Genomic DNA, 9,452 nt, shown 5'->3' with positions numbered 1-9,452 from the left:
TCTCGGCAGTGGCTGTGAGCAGAGCCCAGGTGCAGCAGAAGCCGTCGGCAGTGACCAGCGAGGGCACCGGCATCAACATCACCTGCTCGCACCCTAACATTCAGTCTTACGCTAACGTCTACTGGTACCGTCTGTCCGAGCCGGGCCCGCATTCATCGGGTTATTTACGAAGGCGTCCAAGGAGGTGCGGGACCCGGCGGGGCAGCTGTCGGTGTCGGCAGACCGCCGCTCCAGCGCCTTGCGGCTCGCCCGGCCCCGGTACGGGGACGCGGCGGTGTATTACTGCGCTGTAGACCCACGGGAAGCGAAGCCGGGGCTGCGGCCGGGCACGAACCGCGGCGGGCGGCACAGTTCGGTCCGCAGGGGGCGCTGCTGGTGCTCGAAAGCTTCTACCCAGCCCAGTGTTCAATGAGAGGCTCGCGATTGCTTTCCAAGAGCATGAGTTTTTTTTAACAGGATTTCATCTTGCCCTAAACACAGCATCTTTGGTATAGAGATGATTTCCGCATTTGATGCTCATTCTAATGACCCCTTTTGGCAACTCATTTCCTGCCACAGTGCTAATTTATCCACGCAGGGTCCTCAAAGAGAAGTGCTGGTGGGCACCTCACTGCCTTTGAGAGGCATTAAAAATATTCAGCTTTAGTGCTTAGCTGAGTCGGGGGGTTTCTGCAGCCCATGTTGAATCAGAAGGCTATGTGCGCATATACCTGACAGCTGAGCAGAAGGTTGTGGTTAGAAGTCCTTTTCTGCCAGAGCTGGAGAGTGTCTCTCTCTCTCTTTGCGGGGCTTTCTGCAGTAGGAGCTGTGCATGGAGATGTTTCCCTTGTAGAACTTGGTCCATGCCCTGGGAATGGGGAATGTTGGAGAGAAAGTTGACATCTGTTTGTAGGTTCCTTTGTGTCTAGGGATACAGAGGAGAAGGGCAGTAGAAGCAATCCCTTATTCATTGGCAGCAGAGGTAGATGCAGGTATCTGAGTCTGGCTGAGTTTTGGATGGCAGGGGTAGCTCACTGAGGACACTTACTCTTTGCTGGGACTGGCTATGTGCATCAGGAAGGGCAAAGTGGGGGAAGTACATAGCGGTCACTTTTGGGACTTTTTACCGTATCACTGACTAAGTGACCTTCACAACCAGCAAAATCAGCTGTGGCCTGACCACACAAGGCAGTTGTACTTGAAGATCTCTGTAGGTCCCCTTCAACCATTCCGTTCCATGTAAGAAGCTCCCAAAGCTGAGAAGTCTGTGTCTGACCATAGGTAACCCTCACCACAGAACAGATTGATTTGATTTTTTTCTTGAGAGGTTTAACCACCAGTTCCTCTTCACTCTTGAGATCCTTACTGTGGAAGAGGTGTGCTCCTTTGGAGCAGCAGAGAGAGCTTTGCTCCACCCCTGCTGTTGAAGTCTAGATGCTGCTTATAGGTGGCAGAGAGAGAAGCTGAGAACTTGCCAGATTGAGCTCTCTCGTTCCAAGCACTGTGTGATACCCAGTGAAGGCAAGAGTGTGACATGGTCCTGCTTTTTCTGACAGCCTTGATGGGACTGACAGACTTCGGTGAGATGCGATATTCTGAGGGGGAAGACTGGGGCAAGATAGCACTCCGTCATTTCTGGAGGGGGAGGGGAATATAAATGCTATCTTCCTGGTAGAACTGGAAATATTTTCTGTAGGTATAGCAGGGCTTGCAGGTGGGTACAGCAAATAATTTGGCAGATGTCAGAAGCAATGACAGTATGGAGATGAATAAGTCTCTGGCCTTCTCTTTTGCAGATACCTGGCATATTACATGCACTATTCGTAGGTATATATGGTGAAAGAAGGATTGCTGCTAGGGAACAGACCAGAATAGTAGATAGGAGTTTGTGTCCTCCTGGATGTACTGGAGAAAATGCTGTTAGTCTGTGTGGAGATGTGTATAATCCTTGATAGAGCAGGAAAGAAGGCTGAGTCCATGCAAGAACTTAGATGTGGCTCAATGAAAAAGCTTGGACAGAATATGTAGGATGAAGTATGCAGTAAATTTCACAGTAAGAAATCACAAAGTGAGGTGGGACATAGCTCACCTCTTCTGCCAAAAGAAATAAAGGGTTAATACAGCTCAGGAATTGACAGAACAGATGGACTCAGAGCCTGGAGTGATAAAACAGGTAAGCTGAAAGGTATAAGTAGCGAAAGAAAAGTGCATGTGTACTTAGCTCAGGATTTTACAGCCTGTGAACAGTGAAATGTAGAGTAGAGACAGTGAGCAGGTTGGTACAGTGATAGATGCATGAGAGAGAGACAATGGATATATAGTCAAGCTGTGCTGAAATGTTTTTCTGGCTTTACAGGTCATGCACAGAAGGACTTTGTGCTGCAGTATCTACAAGAAATAGCCGTTCAGATAGGACACGAGACAAGACTGCACTGCAATTTCTCCACCAGCAGCTCGGTTTTCTACATCTACTGGTACCAGCAGCACCTAACCCAGGCCCCTCAGCTACTGCTGTGGGTGAATGCATTCAGGCCTCGTATGAGTTCTGGGAGGTTCTCCTCTGTGCTTTCTATGGAGAACTCCCATGTGCTTCTCCATGTGCGGGATGTCAAGTTTCAGCACAGAGCTGTCTACTTCTGTGCACTGAGCACACACTGGTGCCTGCAGCATGCAGCTGTGTACAGGAAGGTGTGGGTGCTCTGAGAAGCAGTTGCCTCTCACCACCGTTCACATGTAGCTCTGAGCTCATCCTGCCCAGCAAGGATACATGGGGCTTAGAGTGACGCTGTCTCTGCCTACACAACCTGTGCAACAGGGGCAAGTATCATTAAGAACATACTGTTTTGTTTTTTACAGATATGTCCAAGCTCATGGGAAATGAGTAAAGAACCCAGCAAAGCTCTCCTGGGTTTAAGGAGAGAGACTAACCATCAGAAATGCTTATTGAGGGTTGCTACTTTGGGGCATGGGAGTGAGTATTAACAAGACATATTGACCTTCTTGTCCTTCTGCTGTGCTTTGCACTGTCTCTGCTAACTATTCCTGTCAGGAAAGGGAGCTCTTTCTGGGAGACATTCCTACACTTCTCAGAATCACAGAACATCCTGAGTTGGAAGGAAACCATGAAGATTATCAAGTCCAAGCCTTGGCTGCACAGAGGACCTTCCAGAATTCAAACCATATATCTGAGAGCATTGTCCAAATTGTCAGGGCCACGATGAAAAACCAGGGACCTTTACTCTTGTGGCTTTAACTGCAAGGCAAAACACCACGAGGAGGAAAACTTTCTTTTCTGCCTAACAGCTTTCAGCTAAGCCCTCAGCATGTGAGGAAGCTCCATTGTCCTGAGACTGAGGAAGACTTTCTGTTCGCTGCAGGGAGGTGTTCATACTTGCACTCTGCTCTGGAGAACCACCAGTGAATGGCTGGGGAAGTGTTCCCATGTCCCTGAATCTGTGCTGGTTTCTCTGCCCAACAGAAAACTGATAGTCATCCCAAATCTGAGGACTCTTTTTTTCTGTCTGCACACAGTACTCCTTTCATGCTGTCTGTTTGGTGACACAACTAACCACCCCTAAACAGTAGCAGTGGTGGAAGGAGACAGTACTAGTCATGGTGGCTTAAACATGAATTTAGTTGGATTTTGATTCCAGCAGGAGGAAATGTGCAAGTGTTTGAGCTGGGAACTTCCAAGGTCAAATACAGAGCATGCATCCAGAGGAAGGATAAGTCACAAGGAGGGACAGGATGGGCTGAATAGGAGGGCTGAAGGAAGGAGGAACTTGAAACAGATAGCCCATGCCTGCAATAGTGTAGAAGTACATGGCTAGACCCAGTCCCACTGCTGGAAGGATCAAGGAGCTTGTAGTTTGGGTGTTAGCAGCATGGTTTTGATTCTTCCTCATGCTTGAGAATTATCCAAGTGTGTGAGGAAGAGGTCAGGGTTTTGTAAGAAAAGGACTACAACTGGAAGAACAAATAGTAAATGTGATGGAGGGCACCACTAACTCATTCCAAATTACATTTTAAATGTTTATTTCTCCCCATCTTGCACCTGATAGCGATTGTTCATTAGGTTAATCTCTCTCCCTTCCTTCACAGTGGTGTCTCCTCATATATGCCGAAAGGCAATGTCAATCCTTAGCATTGCTGGAGGTGTTGAGGGGCACACTATGTAGCCTGAACAGTCACTGAAAAGTGCAGACAAAGATCGTGAGTTACCCTGCCAAATTAACATGCTCACACCTTCTGTTCTTCCTCAACTCTGTTTGGATTGGAGAGGTGGAAACGCTGCAGAGAGCTCCAGTGAAGATTATTCCCAATGGCCTTCTGCACTGTATCTGACACTGCCTCCTGCTGTGAATGGCTCACTTTGCCCAAAGTCTGACTACAGAATAGCAGAGAAAATTACTGGTCAGTTATTTCCTCTGTCAATTGTCAGAAAGGGGTAGTCTACCCACCATAGGTGTTCCTCAGATAGGCTTGACTCAATAGAGAATAGTTCCTTTGGGGAGGGATAATCTGCAATTTCCTGAGACTCAGATATAAAGGGATGAGGTGTGTGCAAGGGACTCATATTGTCATGGTGCTGGAAAACATGACAAGAGGAGGAAAAGAGAACTAGGAACTAACCTGCAAGGGGTACTAGATGGACTGGATCCTTGCTGGGAATGTCTGGCAGCCTCCATGCCATGGATTATCCATGAAGAGGAAGACTTTGCCTTAAATTAGTCCTACTCCTGGGTCCCATTTGGTGAGTTTTGTATTGATGATACTCCAAAGTATATATTATAGCCTTGCATGATATTAAGTAATCATAAGTAATCATAATCATACTTTACTAGTGAGAATTTGCAGTTACCTGCAAATAATCAGAGATCTCTATGACCTTGTCATTCTGGGCAAAGACCAGCATGGACACACTACCTTACTGATCAACTATATTGGGTCACACCCCAACATACAGTCAAACAAGTACATCTACTGCTACCATCTACTCCCAGGCCAAGGGCCCATATTCACTGTGAGCAATTTTTGAGAGTCCCAAGATATGCTGGACCTATCAGGGCAGCTGTTGGTGGCAAACAGTGGTCCAGTGTCCTCTGGCTCATCTAGCTCTAGCACAGGGATGTGGTGGAGTAACTCTACATCCTGGGAGTCTAAAGGACGAGGTCAGAGTTCCTTCCAGGGCAGAAGAACATTCTGACCCCGGCACAGCTTGTCCCATCTGCTTTGCAGAAGCCCTGGTTCCCAGCACTAGAGTATGCCTCTGCACATTGCTGTGCACCAGCATCAAACACTCACTACTGTGTTATCTTTCCTTTACACTGCAGCCCCTAGTCAGCCTTGTCACTTTGTAGTATGGGCAACAGGGTGGGGGAAATGCAGAAACTGGGGAGAACAGTGAGCAGAGGATGGTGAGCAATCATGTTGATATGGGCAGTTGTGGGATCCTTGTCAGTTTTTTACAAGTGCTGCACCAAAACAACTCCTTCCCATCACCACTCTCCAGGTTTTCACATCAGTCAGGCAGTCTGTCACAAAATCCTTGAAACAAAATCCCTTTTTCTTCTGGTAGAGTACTACCAGATCTGCAGAGAGCAACAGCTGCTTTGTCCACAGGATATTCACTGCCTGGCTGGATTTTGACTGAGGGTCTGTTCTTTACAGGGCAGACCTCATCTTGCATAAGAAGAATACTGCCTTGGCTGACAGATTGCTGCAGAATTAGATGTGCAGTGATGAAAGGGCCTCTTTACTTCAGATACAAATTACTCAACAAAATGAAGATTGTGGATCTGCCAGGAAGATGGAAGGAAAGGCATGGCCCTGAGGTCTAGTTTTCAGTGCTGGGGTTGTTCCTCAACAGTTCTCTACCCATAGGCTCTGAACTTGAGGATTTTGTCTCCTACTTCTTTCCTAATCCTGATCCTGATCCTATTCCTTTGTGCCATGCCAACAGCAGCTAGGAAGCACCAAGTTCTCCCTGTGTCCTGCACAGGTGCATTACAGTGCTGCAGATGGGGCTGCATATACTCCTGCTCTACAGATCTGTCAGCCTGCTCTGCTGCAGCCAGTGCTAAGACTCACCAAAATCAGGTCTCTATTCTCTTGTTACAGGAATTGATACATTCATCTATTAAAACACCTTCCTTTCTCCTTCATCATCTTCTCCCTGTGTCTCCAGATTCTCATGTGTGGAGAGTTGCTGAACTGCTACTTCCAGAATTACAGAAGTTAAACTAGGAGAAACACAGAACCTTTCTAAAAGAATGCTACACCCATGTTTCTGAAAACTTTGAACATTACAAAGTACCGCTGTGCTTTCAAAAGCTCTCCCACCAACAAATAGCACACAAAAGAATATACACTCTACAATGAAGGGCAGATGCTCCTTTGTAGAATAAATCTTACGACTGGAGAGAGAAACCTGGAAAAATGTGCAGGAAGTCACTGAGACTCTCTTCATCCTCTGCTGCCAAGACAAGCAAAGGCAAGATGTCAATGGGCTTTAGTCTTGCCCTTCCCATCCTGAAGGTGTGACCCCTAATGCACACCCCAGCAGTCTGCAGGATGTCACTGACAAAAGCACCTTATTATGCAGAATGCTTAAGAGTCTTTTGAAGGGCTGGGATTTTGGAGCTCAGAAAGATGATCTTCATCACCTCTTTGCCAGCATGTGTCCTACTAATCCACTAAGGTGTGTATATTCATGAGCTTTCTATTGTGTCCCAAGGTTTCTAACTGGGTATGTGGAGGTCTGTGCTGAGAAAATGACAAAATAAGGGAGAAATGCAGAGGGGTGATGAAGGAACATATCTGGACTTTCTGTGAAAGACAGGAAGGTTTGAGGACATAAACATGAAGTAAGTGAGAGAAAGAAGCAAGCTGCTTTGCGAACGTATGTCTGCCTGTGTTGCAGGTGTCACTGGAGGCAGCCCCAAAAGGAATTCTTCTCTGAGATGTCAACCACAATTGAGCAGTGCTTCTGCCCTGCCAGTACACCACTGAGGACAGTTACAGGACTTTGAATTTCTTTTGGTACCACCAGCTTCTGGGAAGTTCCTTCGAATATGTCCTGGAAGCATTTGGATCTTCAGGGGATAATGAGTTTTGTGATCACCAGTTTTCTGTGATGGTCTATGAAAATAAAACACCCCCCTTAGAAACAGCAAATGTTTCTTTCCAAGATGCTGCAGTTTATTCTTGTGGTGTGAAACACCACGATGAGCTAAACCCTGTTTTCACCCATGCAAAATCTGCATCACTATAAACAGCACTAGAGAACAAGCTCTGCAAAATCTACGTTGGCGGTGCTTTCATCCCTGAAATAATTCTTTTCTTGACATAAGAACAGTTCCAACATCTTCTCCCACCCCAACACCTCTCTGCATTTCTGTAGAGGTGTTCAGACTATGGACTACAGGACTGTTTGCAGATAAACCAACAACACTCATATCTTCCCCCATGTCCCACTTCAAACTGGGGCAGTGCCCCTGGCCAGGCACTTTGGAAGGACGGAGGATATTGGTGTCTATGTCTGTCCTGGACCAGGGGTGCTGGAGTGGTTGGGGAATGTTACCCCTTCCCCTATGTGTGCTCAGCTCCTCATAGCTCCTCGGGTTCTCTTTCTGCAGGGGTGTGAGCATAACTGAGTTGTTGAGGCTGGTGGTGGCCAAAGAGCACCTGGGGTACTCTATGCTCCTTTCCTGTCAGAGATATGGCTTCACCTTGATAAATCATCACTTTTGGTAGTACCAGCAGGTACTCAGTGGCAGTCTTGAGAGCATTTCTTATACCAGCTATGATTCTTCAACCATTCAATACTTGCTGGGAGTAAAAGACAGAGTCTTCCAAGGACAATTCTCTGTCCGTGGCATCTCTTCTTTTGTGTGCTCTGCACCCTGAGGACTCAGCTTGCTACTTTTGCCTGGTTTGCACAGCCATGGGAAATCCAACTGGACTTCAACAAAAATCTGATTCCATGCCTTTTGTAAATGTGCCACAGGAAGTAGCAGTCCTCAGCCTTAGCCTACAATGCCTCTAGGCGTCGTCTTGATTTAACCCTGACAGGCAGCTAATCACTATAGAGCTCCTTGCTCACTCCTCCCACGATGGATGGGGAACACAATAAAAAAAATGAAAAGGAATAGAATTCTTGGAAATAAAAAGAGTGCATGCTGTCAAAGCAAAATAAACTAAAATAACTGACTACCCATCAGCAGGAAGATATTCCACCATTTCTAGGAAAGCAAGACTTCGTTATGCCATACAAATGCCATAGCTCTGAATGTTCCCCTTTCTTCCATTCTTTTTTTTTTTCCCAGATTTTATTATTGAACATGGCATTATATTCTGTGGAATGTTTCTTTGGTCATTTGGAGTTATCTGTCCTGTCTGTGCCCCCAACGAACTTCCCATGGACGATAAATCTACTCACTGGCAGAGCAGTGCAAGAAACAGAAGGCCTTGATCCCGTGTTAGTGCTGCTCAGCAACAACAAAGCATCAGAGTGTTATCAACAGTCTTTTTGTTACAAATCCAAAAGATAGCAACATGCAAGATACTCTGAAAAAAATTAACTGTATCCCAGCCATAACTTGTACAGGAGACAGGGGCACAAAGAGTGAAGGCCTCATAGACAACAGCAGTGTCAGAAGAATGGCAAGGTCAGCCTGAGTGCAACAGAAAGGGGTGCACGGAATTCCTGCTTAAGGGAAATCCACGTGTTGGGCTTATGTGGCAAGATTTTAGTAAAGAATATAACTGTAGGGATGACCCCTGTGAGGAGAGTCCAGAAGTTGTCCCATGTTAGGGAAGAGCCAGTTCCAGTCAGCTGAGAAAGGAACCTGCTGCTGACCAAAACTGAGCCAATAAGCAATGCAATGTGTGAGTTCACAAACTGTGCCATAGAATCATAGTTTCAGATGGAAGGGACACTCATCCCCAGGTGTAAGGCTCTACACTTGCCCTTGTTGAATATTCCTCTCCACACAACTCTCCAGCATCTCCAAGTCTCACTGGATGAAAGCACAATATTCTGGTGTGTCAGCCATACCTGTCAGCTTTGTATCATCAGAAAACTTGCTGAGGATGGACTCTATCCCTCCTAGGTCACTGATGAAGATGTTAAACAAGTCTGGACCAAGAAGTGATGCACAAAGCAAATGCTTACTGCTTGCTGACAGTGCCCAAGCAGCAGCTCTGGACAACTCTCAGTTTCACTGTTCAACATGACATAATATGGTAGGGAATATCACTTTGACTGGTTTAGGTCAGCTGTCCCAATTCTGTCCTCTCTCAGCTTCCTGTGCAGCCTCAGCCTTTTTTTCTGGCAGAACAATCTGAGAAGCCAAACAGTCCTTGACTTAATGTAAGCACTGCTCAGACACATCTAAAACACCTGTATGTCATCTAAAACACCTGTGTCATCAACATGATTCTCATCTTAAATCCAAAACACAGCACTATGT

The 9,452-nt window shown here is 46.4% G+C and overlaps 1 long non-coding RNA gene and 1 pseudogene across 2 annotated transcripts; both read left to right on the top strand.

The window, feature by feature from the left end:
* The first annotated feature begins 2 nt into the window (after positions 1–2).
* On the top strand, positions 3–2,275 carry LOC116217818 (annotated as a pseudogene).
* A 96-nt stretch (positions 2,276–2,371) lies between these two features.
* LOC104917238 lies at positions 2,372–8,244 on the top strand. 2 transcript variants are annotated; one of them, XR_002110828.2, is made up of 3 exons: positions 2,372–2,453; positions 2,836–6,679; positions 6,902–8,244. It is a non-coding gene; the product is annotated as an uncharacterized LOC104917238 (long non-coding RNA). The 2 variants fall into 2 exon arrangements; XR_002110829.2 differs by having other exon boundaries at positions 2,836–4,732; positions 5,650–8,243.
* The last annotated feature ends 1,208 nt before the right edge of the window (positions 8,245–9,452 follow it).

This window comes from Meleagris gallopavo, unplaced genomic scaffold, assembly GCF_000146605.3.
Source record: "Meleagris gallopavo isolate NT-WF06-2002-E0010 breed Aviagen turkey brand Nicholas breeding stock unplaced genomic scaffold, Turkey_5.1 ChrUn_random_7180001957810, whole genome shotgun sequence".
NCBI lineage: Eukaryota > Metazoa > Chordata > Aves > Galliformes > Phasianidae > Meleagris > Meleagris gallopavo.
This window is presented reverse-complemented; position numbering and strand designations above follow the sequence as displayed.